At 41.1% G+C, this 16,990-nt stretch overlaps 1 pseudogene; it reads right to left on the bottom strand.

Annotated features, from left to right (window-relative positions):
* Positions 1–11,994: 11,994 nt before the first annotated feature.
* On the bottom strand, positions 11,995–15,405 carry LOC138152190 (myosin-9 pseudogene; annotated as a pseudogene).
* Positions 15,406–16,990: the final 1,585 nt, after the last annotated feature.

Genomic DNA, 16,990 nt, shown 5'->3' on the forward strand with positions numbered 1-16,990 from the left:
AAGTTTTTTTTTTTTGCAAACATGATTTATCTTCCTCTTATAAGTTCCTTGAGGTCAGAGACTCTCTTCTTTATTTATTTATTTATTTATACATCCATCCATCCATCCATCCATCCATTTGTTTATTTATTTATTCATTCATTTATTTTAGCCTCAGCATCTAACAATAGGGCCTGGCACATAACAGGTGATCAGTAAATGCTTATTCAATTGAATGAATTGAACTAACTTCATCCCTAACCAAAAAAAAATGCTATTCCAAGAATTTTTTGGCAGATTACAAGATGTCAGAAGTTCTTATGGGGCCATACCATTATGCAAAAAGCACATGAATAAAACTTCTTGAATTATTTTAAAAAGCAGCAAAAGTTTTTTTTATCTTGTTCTGAATCTCAAATGTCACAGCTATAATTTCTTACTAATTACATAATTAGATTGTTATGTAGTACTAGTAATTGAACACTTGAAATGCTTTTTAGAAAATTCTGGTTTTAAGAAAGTAATTACTTAATTCCACTGCATTTTTCTGATATAAATTAAGTGGCGGGTAAGGTTCTATCTTTTGCGCTCTTCTCTTTTTAGTTTATATTCTCTCCTCTTGGCAATATCATCCACTCCAACAGCTTCAATTATCCGCTCTATGAAGATGGCCCAAAATCTGTACCTCTAGCTAAGAGCTATTCTATGAACTCCAGGTCCAATGGATTATGGCCTACTGTGTATAAGTTCATCTCCACTTGTACACCTAAGACTCAAATTCTAAAACTCTGTTCTCCTAAATTGTGTCTCCTAATTTCATTGTTTCTGCTCTTGGCACCACCATTCATTCTTTCTCCCATGTTTGAAACCCTGGTGCTATCTTTGATTCTTTCTTATTCCTTATTTTTCCTAGTCAGTCATCTACATATCATGCCTCTGTACCCCATCTCCTCCTCTCTAGAAGTATAGGCATCATTTCTCTTAGAAAGCAATAATTTAATTCACTAGAAGTCTTCAAACAGAGACTAGATGCTCATTTGAACAGATAGAGTTAGTTCAGAACCCTGAAACCAAAAGCCTTGGTTACTCTAAGACCACCCATCTTGCTTCTAGCTAGTTTCCATAGCCATCATTGAGGGAATCAATCACCATGAAAAAGTCAATCAACTGGAATTTATTAAGTGCCCACTATATGCAAAGCACTGTGCTAAGTGTTAGGGATGCAAAGAAAGGCAAAGACCAGTCCTTGCTCTCAAGGAAGTGCTATGTAATGGGAGAGACAACATGTAAACGATATGAACAAAGAAACTGTATATAGGATAATTGGGGATAGTCTCAGCAGGAAGGCATTAAGATTAGGAAGGAATGGGAAAGGCTTCTTGCAGGAGGTAAGACTTTAGCTGAGACTCAAAGGAAACCAGGGAGGCTAGGAGGACAAGAAGAAGCAGAGGATTTAAGGCATGAGGGACATGAGTGGAATTGTCCCAGGTTAGGAGATGGAGTGTCCTATGCAAGGGACATCAGGGAGGTCCATGGTGCTTGATTGTGGAATCCGAGAAGGAAAATAGAGTATAAGAAGATTTAAAAGGTAGGAAGGGGCCAGATTATGAAGGACTTTAAAAACCAAACATAAAAGGCTGATAGGGGTAGACCTGAGCTTTAGGAAGATTAATTTGACAGCTGATTGGAGGATGGCTTGAAGTGGAGAGGCAGGGAGATCTAACAAAAGGCCATTGCAACAGTTCAGGTAATGAGGTAACAAGGCTTGTACCAGGATGTTGGCAGCATCCAAGGAACAAAGGTGGAATATATGAGAGGTGTTTTGAAAGGAGAATTAACAGGACTTGACAATTAATTGCATATGGGAGTGGGGTAGGTTGAGAGAGAATGAAGAGAGAAAATGATACCTCGGTTGCAAATCTGAGTGACTGGGAGGACCTTGGCAATAATATTGAAGTTAGGAAGAGGGGAGAATTTGTGGGGGAAAGATGATAAGTTCAGTTTTGGACATGGTGGGTTTAAGATGTCTACAGGACATCCAGTTTGATATGTCTAATAGGCAGTTGGAGATGTGAGACTGGAGGTTGGGAGAAAGGTTAAGGCTTGACAAGTATATCTGAGAGACATCTGCATAGAAATGAGAATTGAAACCATGGAAATGGATGAGATCACCATGAAAAATAGCATTGAGGGAGAAGAGGGCCCAGGGCAGAGGCCTGGACCACCATGGTTAGTGGGTGTGACATAGATGAAGCCAATCAACAAGCATTTATTGAATGTTTCCCTTTCAGGGATACCCCTAGAACTCTGAACTATATCTCCATATAGCCAGTCTTGTTAGGGGCAGTAATTTCAGAATTTACTACACAAAGAAAGGTAAAAACATTGTTCCTGCCTTCAAGAAGATTACTCTAATAGAAGACATACCATATAAATATGTACTTGCGAGATTAGCTACTCCATATAAAGTAGAAGGAAGGTCATCTTGGGGAAAGGCATGAGCAAAAGGGAGGACTAGAAAAGGCTTTTTACTAAAGGTGGATCTGGGCTGAGTCTTGAATGAAGGAAGCCAGGGAACCTAGGAGACAGAAGGGAGGAAGGAGACCACTCCACGGAGGGGAAATAGTCAGGGCAGAGACATGGAACTGGAAGATAGGGTGTGAGGAACAGCAAAGAGGCTGGTGTAACTGGATTGTAGAATGCATGGAAGGGAATAAAGTACAAGGAGCTATTGTACTCTCTACTATACCACTCTGACTTTACAAAACTTACATGTGGGGGAAAATACCCAGTGACTCTTGACCAGTGTAGCTATACTATTTTCCTGCTATAAAGATTTTATATAACCTCCTTTCCCTCCCCCTACATTCTTTTGCTCTGTGATAGAATAAAGAGCTCATTTAAAGACCAATACTAGTCATGGTTGCATTGCCTTTCTTGCTTAAATATCTTGGCTGCATGCATCCCTGTCATGAGTGGAAATAGCACCAGGGCAATCTCATAGAACAAACAGCTGTACCCTTTTACTTTCTACCTCCATAATTCCATTCCATTGCCTTCCCTACTGTGTTAACAAAATGTATAGCTTTGGAAGCTAACTACCTTGAAGGGAAACACTCATTTGGAGGTATAAGTTTTGGCCTGTTTAAAAAAAAAATCAATTGCTTTTCAGGCACACCTCCTGTATTTTGTACCCTGATATTCCAGGGTAATGGTATGGTAAAAGGAGATTTGTTCTTTAAATGGCTGATTGACTTGTACTCACACAATCTTTTAATGCAAGTTTTACACTTGCAATAAGATGCCAAATTAACAGTTCAGGAAAATACAAGGCTTATGTACCTCTGTATAATAGGGAAGAAAGAAGTAGAGTAAGCTTTATTATAGCTGTGTGCTTGTAAAGTACATAGTATGCACACAAAAACCTTACTTTGAGCCACTGTATTTTTATAAGTGGGGAAAAGAATCCTGATAATCATTCAAGATTTTTTCCTTGAAACCTTCAGTTGAATTATAAATCAATGTGTGAATTGCTGTGACATGGTAATTACAATGTATTTAAAAAAAATAACATGACACATTTCTTCCAAAGAGTTTAAAGAATTATGGGTAAATTATCTTCATTTATCCTTTGCACATTCCCATGATGCAGGGGCAGGAGCTGTTTCTGATTTTCATTGTAGGAGATAGAAGGGGTCCTTTCTGCTTGTATTTGGTTTAACTTCTGTGTGTGAAGGGAGCAGGCTATTATTAGGGGCACATGAGGTGTCCATGCAAACTGCAATTAAGATGAGGAGAAAAATGGGCAAAACCCCACTCAGTTTTATGCCCCTAATTTTCCTTCCTCCAATTTTCATTTAATGTGTCACAGACAACTAAGCACTTCAGAGGTGTGGCCTAGTATAAAAGTGTTTGGGAAATGCTTGCCTAGAGTAACAATTACTATTCATAATAATAAGTAGCATCTATATTGCTTAAGGATTGCAAAGTACTTTGTACAACAACACTGTGGGGTAAATACTATTATTATTATTCCCATTTTATAGATGAGGAAACTGAGGCTGAAGGTGGTTAAGTGACTTGCTTATGGTCACACAGCTAAGGAGGTAGGTAGGATTCAGATAGACCCAGGTCTTTCTGACTCCAAGTCAAACACTCATCCATTGTATCATCTAGCTGCCTGCTATAACTGTGGGCATGTTCCTGACCACAGGAAAGAATTACAGTGGGAATCTAGAGCACCAGCCATGGCCAGAATGGCACACACTCTGATTCTGTGGCTTTCAGGAGAGAGGAACTAATAACAATAATAATTGACATTTTATAGAACTTTTTGGTTTACAAAGCACACTTTATATATGGTCTCCATATTTGAGATAGCCTGTTTGCTCTGGATTTTCTTTCCTTTGGATTTCTCTCCATTATTTCTGATCATGTGTATCCATGTATACCATGTGTATCAGCTAGCACCCCAGCGTCCCCAGGGTGGCTGCCAATACAGGTTCTTGGATCTGCTTTGATAAAGGAAAGCAACTCAAAATGGGTTAACAAGCTTACTTTAATCAGTCAAATATGTATCCTTTACCTAGTTCAGGGGAAAAAGGTCAGCACCCCGAACTTCAGAATATACAGACAGAATTATCAAGACAGAGAAACAGATCAAGTAGACATATTTCCAAACTGTCCAACCATTACATCCATACCAAATCAACATCTGGGTTTTTCAAAGCTGGGGGGCCCTGGACAACAGCTTCCCAGAGTTTCATCTGATCAAATCACAGAACGCTTCTCAAAGTGAGCCCCAAAACAAAGCTACACATCAGGGCTTATATAGCCTTCTCCTGGCTCAGAGAATGTAACAACCTTATTGACTCACTGGCCAATCAAGAAGTATCTACTGAAAAACAAGCCTCCCACCCCAGGCTCCAGTTGCACTTTAGCCTAGGGGCAGGGAAGATCTTCAAAATTTACATTCCCATTACAGGATGCAGAAGGGAAACATACATAGTTTGCAAAGCCTTCAGGAATTACTGTAAATGGAGCTGCAAAAGAGGTCATGTAATGCCATGCTATGGTGTGCCATTTAAAACCAAGGGAGTTGACTGCTTTATGGGAAGTCATGCTAGAAGAGGGCCTGAGGGGCACACATATATAGGAAGCACACCTGAGAAACATCATGGGCAGTGAGACTGAAGCACAGTTTATCTACAGGGTGGGTAGTGAGGTGGCACAGTGAATAGGTGCTGGGCCTAGAGTCAAGAAGGCATCTTCCTGAGTTCAGATCCAGCCTCAGATATTTATGAGCTGTGTGACCCTGGGCAAGTCACTTCACCCTGTTTCCCTATCTGTAAAATGAGCTGGAGAAGGAAATGGCTGGTCTTTCTAACCCTATTCTAGAACCCTATCCAATATGCTACACTGCCTTTAAGAAAAACACCTGGATTTGAATCTTGGCTCTTAAACTTGTTAGCTCTGTGGACTCCATTTCTCCGGACTTTGGTTTCTTTGTTTATAAACTGAGGGAATTAGAGCGGGTGATTGATAGTCACTCTAGAATCTCTTCTAGTCCTAAACTTATCAGTACATTTTTCTCCTATTCCTACTTCACATGGTTATTGTGAGGAAAATCTTTACAAAACTTTAGAAATATGAATTATTTTTATTCAACAAGCATTTATTAAGCACCCAGGGTATGCAAACCACTGTGCTAGGAAACCCAAGACAAAAATGAAATGCTCCCTGCCCTTAAGGAGCTTACATTATAATACTAATTACTATTATTGTTATCCCTTCTGAAGTCACTGAACATAATTATGAATGACATGTCTTAAATATTTTCTAGATTTCTGAGAGTCAGGAAGACAAGTGCAGGGGCAGAGGTAAAATAAAAGTAGGTGTAAGCACAACTTCCATTCTTTATGAGGGACTACTCCTAGACCAGAGAGGCTAAAATAACGTGCATTTATACAGAACTTTCTTTATCTCATTTGCTCTTCATAAAATCCCTGTGAAACAGGTAGTACAAATATTACCCCCAACTTATAAACGAGGAAACTGAGGTTCAGAAGTGACTTGTTCAGGTCACATAGTTAGTAAAGGGGAGTGCAAAGACTTATTTTTATTTTTTGCCTTTTGGAGGGCAATTGGGGTTAAGTAACTTGCCCAAGCTTACACGGCTAGTTTTTTTGTGTGGGTGTTAAGTGTCTGAGGCCGGAACTGAACTCGAGTCCTCCTGACTCTGGGGCCAGCACTTTTACTCACTGCGCCACCTAGCTGCCCCTGAGTGCAAAGACATGCCTAGGGCCTCTGACTCCAAATCCAGTGTTCTTCCTATAATACACCCTGCTGCCTCTGTTTTCATTCATACTGTTTTGCAGCTCATGTCTATTTGGAAAAAGCCAACCTAGTATTGTGGAAAAAGACCTTGAGTTTGATTTTGCTCTTTTCAGCAATATTTCCAGCAACATAACTTTTGATATGCAAAGTCATCTCTGGGTGTCAGTTTCATCACATGTAAAACAATGGGGTGGGGCTAGATGACCTCTAACGTATATACCAGATGTTAACATTCTATAACTCTTACATGATTAATGTTGCTAGGTTGTATGCTTGGCCAGCTGTGCATGACAGAAATCCCCTTGTGTATAGCTTCTATTTGTGTACAAGGCCATCTGTGGACAAAATTGTGGAGTTTGAAAAGTTTGTTTTTGGTATTCCCATGTTCATCTTTCTTTAGTCATGCTTGTCTCCTCCCTTTTCTGCCCTTGATGCCTCCTCTTTTAGGTGCTCTTATCCTCCTGCTAAAACTTATAAAAACCAGAAAAGATCTGTTATCAGTCATATCAACATGATATGAGACTTTTTATATGTAAGTATGATTTTTAGGCCTCCTTCGCACTTGTCTTTTACTTCTAAATGAAAAAAGAAAGACCTTTTCCTTGTTAAGAGAATTTCAAGTATAAGTGTGGTAATAACCAGGGGATCCCTATTGAGTGCCCCCAATCTCCTTGGTGAAATCATAGGACATAAGGGGCACATAAGAGCCAAGGAGATGTAAACATACTTCCCTCTGAAGTCTTAAGTGGTCAAATTTGAAGATTACAAGTGTTTATTTTTATAAGATGTGAATGGGTCAAAGTTTGAAATAGGTATATCCTTACATCATTTAATCATCCAGTGAGCAAGTCTTCATTAAGTATTTTTTGGATCAGGGTTTATGTGAACTGCTGGGGAAACAGACAAAAATGAAAGTCCTTGACCAATAAAATTACATTTGAATAAGGGAGACAGCTTGTGAATATCTATTATCTATAGATATCTATATACATATATACATACATATACATATATGTCAAAACTTTTTATTTGGGCAGTGAGGTAGCTCAGAGGGCAGAGTGCTGGGCCTGGAGTCTGGAAGACTCATCTTCCTGAGTTCAAATCAGATACTTACTAGCTATGTGACCCTGGGCAAGTCACTGCCCGTTTGCCTCCTTTTCCTCATCTGTAAAATGAGTTGGACAAGGAAATGGCAAATTACTCCAGTATCTTTTCCATAAAATAAAAAAATAGGGTCATGAAGAGTCATACATGACTAGATACTGGATAGAAGGTGAAGGAGAGGAAAGTGAAGTGAGAGCAAGGGTAATGAATGGCCTGAGAAAATATTAAGGGGTGGAATGATGGTCTTCATGAGGTACAGAAGGGGCGAAGCATGTGGAGAGGTAGAATGATGGGAGGTAATAGTAAGACATAAGGGAATGAAAGGAATGGAACACTTGTGGGTAATGGAATGAAAATGTGTGGTCATCTAGATCTGTGGCTGAGGTGAAAGAGTAGATTATGGGACTTAAGGAAACTGAGGAAATGAGTTTAGGAAGTCTGAGGAATTATATACTATTATAGTAGCTCTCTGGTACTATTAATAGAACCTGGACCATTAAACTCTCCTGGTAAAAAAGACAGGTGTTGGGGAAAAGAGGAAGATGGTGAATTAAGTCCTGACTACATCTCAGGCAACTAGGTGGTTCAGTGGATAGTGTTGGGCCTGATCAGAAAGATCTAGGTTCAAATTTGGCCTCAGACACTTATTAGCTATGTGACCTTGGGTAAGTCATTTAACCTGTCTGCAATTTCCTTAACTATAAAATAGGGTCATTAATATAGCACCTGCTTCCCAGGATTGTTGTGAGGATTAAATAAGATAATATTTATAAAAACCCTTAGCACAGTGCCTGGGTCTGAGTAGGTATGTAATAAATGATTGTTTTCTTTTTTTTTTTCTTGAAAAAGGGGGGATGACCTTAGAGTCAGCATACCACAAGCAATGATTTAGGCCAAATCCTGCCATTGCATTCAGGGCCATCTCCAGTCATTCTGATCTACTGTGTTTCCCCAATAATAAGACACTGTCTTATTAATTTTTTTGGAAAGAAAAACACCAGAGGGCTTATTTTCAGGGGAGGGCTTATGTTGTCCTGCCTCAGCTCTCCTCCGCGGCACTGCTCTCAATGGCGCCAGCAAGCAAATCACTGGGGAAGAACAGGATGATGCGCTCACTGCTGCAGCTCTGATTGGATGCAGCTTGGAGCACGGCGTGCATTTCACAGGGGGGAGGGGGGGACGGTGCATACAGAGGGTACCGTAATGTAGCGTGTAGCGCAGGGGATCACCTTCACTACAGTAGCAATCTCAATAGGGCTTATTTTCGGGGGAGGGCTTATTTTAGAGGAATCTTACACAGTAAGGGGAGGGCTTATTTTCGGGATAGGTCTTATTATTGGGGAAACACGGTATATCTTTCCACTGGACCCAGATAATTCTAGAGGAGAGAGCAAGACTGATACCTTTAAATCCTCACTTAAATCCAATTCACTTGTAAGCCATGGCATCACCTTCTTGATGTCTTGGTCCTCTTTGAGAACAAAGGACAAACAACTTTTCCTTGGGTGCCATGCCATTTTGTGCTTCTGTGTTCAGCATGGATATTACTTCATTGTCTACGGTACCTTTTATCAAAATGTAGTTTCTCTGTTTATTTCTTAATTAGGTCTATTTTTGCTTTTGCTTTGACTGAGATCATGATTGTTACCCTTGCGCTTTTACTTCAGAAAAAGCATAATAGATTTTGCTCTAGCTTTTAATTTTAAATCTGTCTCTTTCTGTTTCAAATGTGTCTTGTAAACAATGTATTGTTGGATTATTATTTCTAATCTATTCTTCTATCTTCTATTTTATGGGTGAATTTATCCTGTTTACACTCATACTTATGATTGCTGTGTATTTCCCTCTATCCTATTTTCTTTTGCTTCTTTCCTTCCTGTACTTGAAGAATCTGTTTTGCTTTTGACAGCTGCTTTCCTTAATTTATCCTTCCTGTAACTTCCCCCCATCTTTCCCTTAACCCCTTTCCCTGCAACTTCTGTTAGGTAAGATTAATTTTAGTACCAAACTGATTGTATTTTTATTCTTTCCTCCTATAGGCAGTTTAAATGAAAGTGAAATTTAAGTGTCACCCTCCCCTCTTGTATAAACCTCTTCCTTATATACCGCATTTATGTGAGATAATTGCCCCCAGATCCAGTGCATTCTTGTTCCTCACCCTTTCATTATTCTTTTGAGATCATCCAAACATAAGAGAATTATACCTAGGCCCTTTGTCTAATTAAAACTTCTATAAGATTTCTGTTTATGATACTATTCTGAGGGATTACATGTATCATCTCCCCATATAGGAACATAAACACCTTAATCTTGTTTAGACCTTAGTGATTTCTTAATCATGTTTATCTTTTTATATATTTCCCTTGAGTCCTGTGTGTGAATGTCAAATTTTCTATCTAGTTCTGGTCTTCTTTTTAAAAAATTATTATAGCAGTAATATTTGAAAGTCTTTTATTTCATTAAGGGTCAATTTTCCCCCTAGTAGGATTATACTCAGTTTTGCTGGGTAAATTATTCTTGGTTGTTAATCCTAGATCTTTTACCCTCTGGAATATCATCTTCCAAGTTCTGTATCCTTTCATAGTAGTGATTGCTAGATCTTATGTTATCCTGGCTCCTTGGCAGTTGAATTTTTTCTTTCTGGATTCTTATAGTACTTTTTCCTTGACCTGGAAGTTCTGGATTTTGGTTCTAATATTCCTGAGTTTTCATTCTGGGGTTTCTTTCAGGCGGTGACTAGTGGATTCTTTTCTACTTTACCCTCTGGTTTTAAGGTATGTGAGTTGTTTTCTTTTATGAATTCTTGAAATCTGATGTCGAGGTTCTTTTGCTCATGGATTTCAAATAGCCCCATCATTCTTAAATTATTTCTCCTTAATCTGTTTTCTAGGTCAGTTGTTTTTCCTATATATTTTTTTTTCAATCTTGTGTCTTTGCTTTTTTCCCCCTTGAGGTCTCATATATTTGGCCAGTTCTCATATTCAAGGAATTATTTTCTTCAATAAGGTTTTATACCTCTTTTACAAAACTGTTAATTCTCCTTTTGCATATTTATTCCATAGTTCCTGTTTATTTTCCCATTTCACCCCCTACCACTTTCATTAAAAAAATCATTTTTTATAATTTTTTTTGACTGTCTGCAACATGTAGTGCTCTTTATTGAAGCACTCTCAGTGGCTGCGACATACACTAAGGCAGTTTTCTTACATAAAAATGGGCGGGTCTTTAACTTCTCCATGACAGCCTCTGGGTCCTGACTTCAGAACTTTTAGGCATAATGTAGCTTCATGTATTTTATGGACTGTGGGGCTGAATGTGTGTGTGTGTGTGATATGTATGTATATGTATATAAATGTATAAACACACACATATATACATTTAATTCAAAGTTTTCTTTGCTCATAGGTAGGTAAGTCTGAGTAATGCAGCACATACCATACAGTTAAGAATACAGAGAAGTCTGGCAAACAATATATGTGGTGAAGAAAACAAACTGCTCCCTAGAAACAGTCTCAGTGGGAAGGCAGAGTTAAGACCTTTATTCTTGAGAGACACACAAGCCTGTGAAGACTAAGAGCTTTTAAACTGGAATCAGTCAGGGGTGCAGAACAAGCTCCCCTCTTCCTTTGAGGGGGGCAGTAAGGATTTTTTTTGGAGGGCAATTGGGGTTAAGTGACTTGCCCAAGGTCACATGGCTAGTGTTAAGTGTCTGAGGCTGGATTTGAACTCAGGTCCTCCTGACTCCAGGGCCAGTTCTCTATTCACTGTGGTACCTAGCTGCCCTGGCAGGAAGACTTGGTAGGAAAGTGGGTAGGATGGATCTCTGGCCTTTCTTTCTCCAGCCCTGTTGCAGCCAGGTTCTGTGGGAGGAATCCTTGAACCATGAAATATATTTGGTACCCAAGAGTTACCACAAAAAGGCACAGGGAAGCTGTGGGCCACCTCCACCTAGCCCCTGTCTCTGTGGGGCCCTGCCAGATAGAAGAGGGATGGAGCACCCTAAGCTGGTGTGTTCAGAGGGTTAGGGGGTCAGTATAGTAGCATAGTCATTGCACTTGAACAAGGAAGGGGACTGAAAATTTTGGCAGTTGTTCCTATTCCATCTTTTCCCTCTTGTTTTCTCCATCTTGATTCCATCCCACATCCCCTTCTCCTTACTGGGCAGGGGCCCAGTCTGGTCTGAGACTCCTGGGGCCAGGCAGAACTGTGAGGTCACCCAATATGATTGCTAACAGCAGAGAAGGGGTTGGGTAGAGGAGTGGGAGTGTCAGGGACTTTCCTACAGTTCTCCCTATCAAAACTCTAATTTGAAGAAAAATAGATGGAAAAAAACAAAACAAAACATCTTCCCTTCCCTCCCTCTCTCCCAATACTTGGGACTGGCCCTTGTGCGGCATGAGGAGAGCTGGCCTGGCTCTCTGATCCTACTGTGTCAGGCCTCTCCCAGCTCACAGGCCCCAAGCCTGGGCTCTTTGGTATGTGATTCAGGGGAGGAGGAGACGAGCAGAGAGATAGCTGAGTGCCTGCACCAAGACATACAATGGGGAAGAACAGGAGGGGTGGGGGGTGTCACTGTCACAGCAGACTGAAGGAGAAGGGTGTGGGAGAGTGGGAGGCATGATTCCAGCTCAGGTAGCCTGGGGTCCAGGAGTAAGGACTTTCATCAGCACACTGCACCTGCTTGCAGGCCACCTGGTGTTCCATGGTCTTGTTGCCCAGCTGCTCCTTAAGCTGGGCAATCTTGCCCTCCAGGGTGGTGATGGATGCTTTGTACTTGGACTTGACTATGCTCTCCATCTCCTGCAGCTTTACCTTAAGCTCCTCGTTATGCAACTCCAGGTGTTGGCACATATTATCCCTCTGGCCATGGCTGTATTCCATGTTCAGGTCAATGTTGATCTGGTCAGTCTGGAGGTTGGCTTTCTCGGGCCAGTCACTGATGAGCTGTGTTGCTCTGCTCCTTCTCCATTTGAGCAACATAGGCATCTAGGTGCTGCTTCTCCTCTAGGGGCAGGGCTTCTTTGCAACTGCTATTGGCCATTTGTAATGCCATGCACGAGCAGCTTTCCAGAAGAATGCTACTGTGAACAGCTTTTAAGGTTCTGATTACACAGTATAGTGAACACTATTTATTCCATAACAAATCAAAGCAAAACATTCACAGAAAATCAAAGTATAGCATTTACAATATTATAACTTATCACAGAAAATCACAACATAGTATTCACAACAGCTTATTAAAATGGCCACATAGTTTTCACCAAAGTGTTCACAATATTTAGAACAAAGAACAATCATCTCAAAGTACAATAGTCGAAGTCTTCCACTCATGGGGCACACTAGATTAACTCAATCAGTCATTTATTCAGCAATCAATTACTAAGTATCATTAATCACTAAGTTCAATCATTAGAAAATAAACAAACCCTCCACCCCTGGGTCACTAGTAAACTATAATTTCATCATTACTCAGTACCCACAGAGATGTCTTTTCATCTTGACTTGGGGCCAGTTCTCATATTCCCTGGATCCCCTTCCATGGTCCCAGATTCTACCTGGATTCTCCAGACTGTCACCTGGGTTCAATGGCAGACAGCTCTAAGTTCCTTGTCCAGCTCTCTGGGTAGGTCCTGCTCCATACTGAAGTTCACAGGGTCCAGTCCATCTCAAATCCTTCACAATTTCTTCTCCAAGGAATTCCGGGCTCAACCAAGTCACAAAGTCCCTGCATCCTGGTCATGCTTCCTCAGTCTTCTGCAGCTTGTTAAAAAAAATGAGAATCACCTTATCCAGCCTGGGGGTTCCTGGGCTCCTCTTCAGCCTGCTCCTGGCAGCTGCTTCTGCCTCCACAGTGCTCCAAGAAATTCTGACTGTGCCTCTCTGGGGCTCTTCTTATATACACACAACATTAGCTTCCTGTTTCAGCCAAGCCCTTCCTGTTATGTCAGGAACAGGGGTTCATACCTTCTGTTTCTTTCACAGAGGTTTGATTAGTTACTAAAAGCTAAGTACCTGCTTATTTGCCAATACAAAAAGGGGTCTTCAAACTACCATTACACCATCTCATCTGCCAGCTCACCTCTTTCTTGCTGGGCCTGACACTTAGCATGCTCTGCAGCTGCTAGTTCCTCCTGGAGCTGAAACATCTCTCCCTCCATATTCTTAAACTTCTTCTCATTATCCTTGGACTAGGCCTTTTGGGAAGTCCGAGCATCCTGTATAAAATCTGTCATTTGGGCCTGCAGTTTGCTCATCTGCTTTATGACCTCATCTGAGCTCCTGTTGGCTGAGTGGATGTGGGCCTTCAAGTCTTTCTGTTTCCACTTGTTCTCTAGCTCAGACTCCATCTCCTGGACCTGTTGGATCAGCTGCTTCTTTGCCTTACTCTTTTTATCATGGCCCTGGAGATACTGTTCAAAATGGGCCTTGAGTGCCTTCAAATTCACTTCAAGTCCCAGTTTGGCATTCTCAGGCACCTGGAGCTCATCTTCCAACTCCTCCAGCTGGGTCTTCATCTACTCAACACCTGCTACTCCAGGGCCCATTTCCAGCTCATGGACACTCTTGCTGGCACTGCCCCTGGAGCTCATCAGGTCCTTCATCTCAGCATGGAATTCTTTCTTGAGTCATTCCACCTCAGCCTTCTGCTTGATGCCTTCCTCCAGGCCCTGGGCCAGAGACAAGGCCTTCATCTCCTTCTCCTGCACCTTGACCTTGGCTTGGTTGTACTCCTCAGCATACTTGGTCAAGATGGTCTTTTCCTCTAGTAGGAGCTGGTCAAACCTCTTCTGCTTCTTCTCCAGGTTGGAGACAACCAGGCAGATGAGAAGGTTGTCCAGATCTGATGAAACCATGTCTTCATCTTCTCCAGTTTGTCGTAACCTGCAGCCTTCTCTTCATACTCTTGGCTCACCCCTCTCCAAATCCTTCTGAAGCTCAAAGATCTGGGATTCCAGTTCATGGATCTTTTTCAGGGCCAAGGTTCTTTTGAGCCACTTCCTCCTCCACTCTGGCTTGGAGCTCCTCTTCCTTCTCGGAGAGCTGCATTTTGAGCTCTGTGATCTACAGCTTCATCTCTGCTATCTGGCCATTCAAGTCTGTAGTCTCCCTCCAGTTTCTGTCAGGTCTTCTCTAGGTCTTGCTTCTGTTTCTCCTTTCTTCGTGGGAGTTCTTTGTCAAGGAAATCATGGCCTCATACTTGTTCTTTAGCTTAGCCAGGCTTTTGGACTTCTCCTCTCCCATGAGGTTGGTCATGAACTCCGATATTCTATCCTCCAGGAATTGCTTCTCCTTGGTGAGTTTGCAGTTCTGGTCTTCTAGGATGATCTAATCTTCTTCAAGCTTCTGTGGTCACCTTCTCCAGTTGCAGCTTCTGTCTTACACTTTCTTTTTTTTAATCTTTTTTATAAGTCATTAAAAAAAAACAACAACCTCTTTCTTTAACTCTAATAGGAATTCTTATTGGACTTGTATCCAATCTGCATTTTTCTTTGAGCCTTTGTTTATAGGTACTTTCAGGTCTCTGTCTTCTGTGTTTATTTTGATCCTTTCTCTCACCATAATAGTTCTTTACTATTGGGGTTTTTTTTCTCCTCTCATTTTGTAAGTCTACTTAAAAAATTGTTGAGTGGTTAACAGATAACTCATCTTTACTTCATTACAAAGCTTTTTTTTTTTTGAAGGGGAAGGCAGGGTAATTGGGATTAAGTGACTTGCCCAAGGTCACAGAGCTAGTAAGTGTTAAGTGTCTGAGGCCAGATCTAAGCTCAGGTCCTCCTGACTCCAGGGTTGGTGCTCTATTCACTGTGCCACCTAGCTGCCCCCAGCCTACTTCTTGAATTTGGATTTTATGTTAGTGATAGGTTTTGTATTTTGGGGGACAATGTCTGACCTGAATCTCTGTCCTTTTATGTCCTTCTGCTGTCTGGGCACCTGTAAGTTTTCAGTGCACCCAAAGTAGTGTGATTTACGGAGAGGACTGTTCATTGCCCTCTTAATCTGAACTTTCTAAGTTTCTGACCCAGATCTGGGTCTGTTGGCTTGTATGCTGTGAGTTTCAGTAGACTGCTGATGGATTCAATATTGCATTGTTAGCACCCTGGGAGACTCTGCAGGTTCAGAGCAACTGAACTACTATCTGCCCTTTGGTCCGGGACTCTTGCCCTGATTATTACACTGTAGGCTTACGTGCTAAGCTAAAGTCAAAACTGAGTCACTGCTTTGCTCTTGGGCTCAGAGCCATATAGCTACATTTCGAGAACTTGTTTCTTGCTCAGTATATACATGGGGCCATGCTTGCTTATAAGTGCTCTTCTCTGGCCTGGATCCATGACTCAAACCTGAGGAATGGGTGACTGAGTTGCCAGATGGCACCTGTTTCTGCACTCAGAGCTAGTTCAAGGATCCCCAGCGATCTCTTTGTGTCCCATGCTTCCTTTTCTGGTACTCTGTCTCAGTTCTCTTTTTATCCCTGGATGTTGGAATGCTCCTTGTTGTTGCAAAACTGGCCATTCCTCCCACCTTCCTAGTATCTATAGCTCTCTTTGCATCTCCCTAAGCTGCCCAGGGCTAGAAAATGGCTTTTTCTTGGCTTTCTTGATCAGAATTCAGGCTGGCATGTTTTCTAGGTTGTTGTGAAGGAGGTATGTTAGGCAAACAAGGCAAAAATGCTTCCTTCCATTTTACTACCTTGACTCTGCCTCCATAAATGACTTTTTTTGTTAGTTGAGAGAGATATAGGATACTATGTGGTATGAAAAGTAAGAATTTGAAAGCAAAGGGAGACTTGGTTGGATTTGTAGGCATCAGGGAAGAAGCCAGTAGACAGAAACTGAAAATTTGTGAGAGAATGTGAATGAGCGGAGGTAATTTGCTAAAGTAAATGGGAGGAGATAGGATCAAGCGTATACATAGAGAGGCTGGTCTTTATAAAGAAAAAAAGGCAACCTTTTCATCAAACATTCAAGAACAAAATAGTAATGGATGAAGTCATGGGTTTAAAAGGCAAGGAAGAGAGGAGAGGCAGCTCCTAGTAGATCATTTCTTTTTTCTCAGTAAAGTATGAAGGGACCACTAACCTGAAAGTGTGGAAGAGAAAGAGTTCTGAGATAAGGGAAGGTCAGGAATAGCTACTGTGTTGAATGGGATACAGTGTCATTTTGAAAGAATAAAATCCTTGCTGAAGTGAGGACCATCCAGTCCAGACTGGATAACAATCTACAACTTTCTTCAGTTAACTAAGGTCAGCAGCATGTGAGTTAGAAATAAAGGAGTAGGATAGTGGGATAGTTTAGCATTGGGGTTTGGTAAAACAGAGCAGTGATGGAATAAAGAACAAGGTCATCAAGAGTTTAACTGTTTCACTAAGGAGTCAAGATGAGGAAAGGAAGAGAGAAAGGGTGTCAGCATGAGAAAGAACTGAGTGGTAGTGAATAGCTGTAGATCACGGTTAGGACAAAGAATAGGTATAAGGATAGCATAGGTACAAGGATAAAATAGGATAAAAGGCAAATGAAATGATAAGAACATTTTGATCAGAAAAAGGAAGTACTGAGTTCTTGGTTATGGAAGC

Source organism: Petaurus breviceps, unplaced genomic scaffold (assembly GCF_028583685.1).
Source record: "Petaurus breviceps papuanus isolate PSGF00001 unplaced genomic scaffold, PetGlider_PUasm1.0 90919, whole genome shotgun sequence".
Classification (NCBI taxonomy): Eukaryota; Metazoa; Chordata; class Mammalia; order Diprotodontia; family Petauridae; genus Petaurus; species Petaurus breviceps.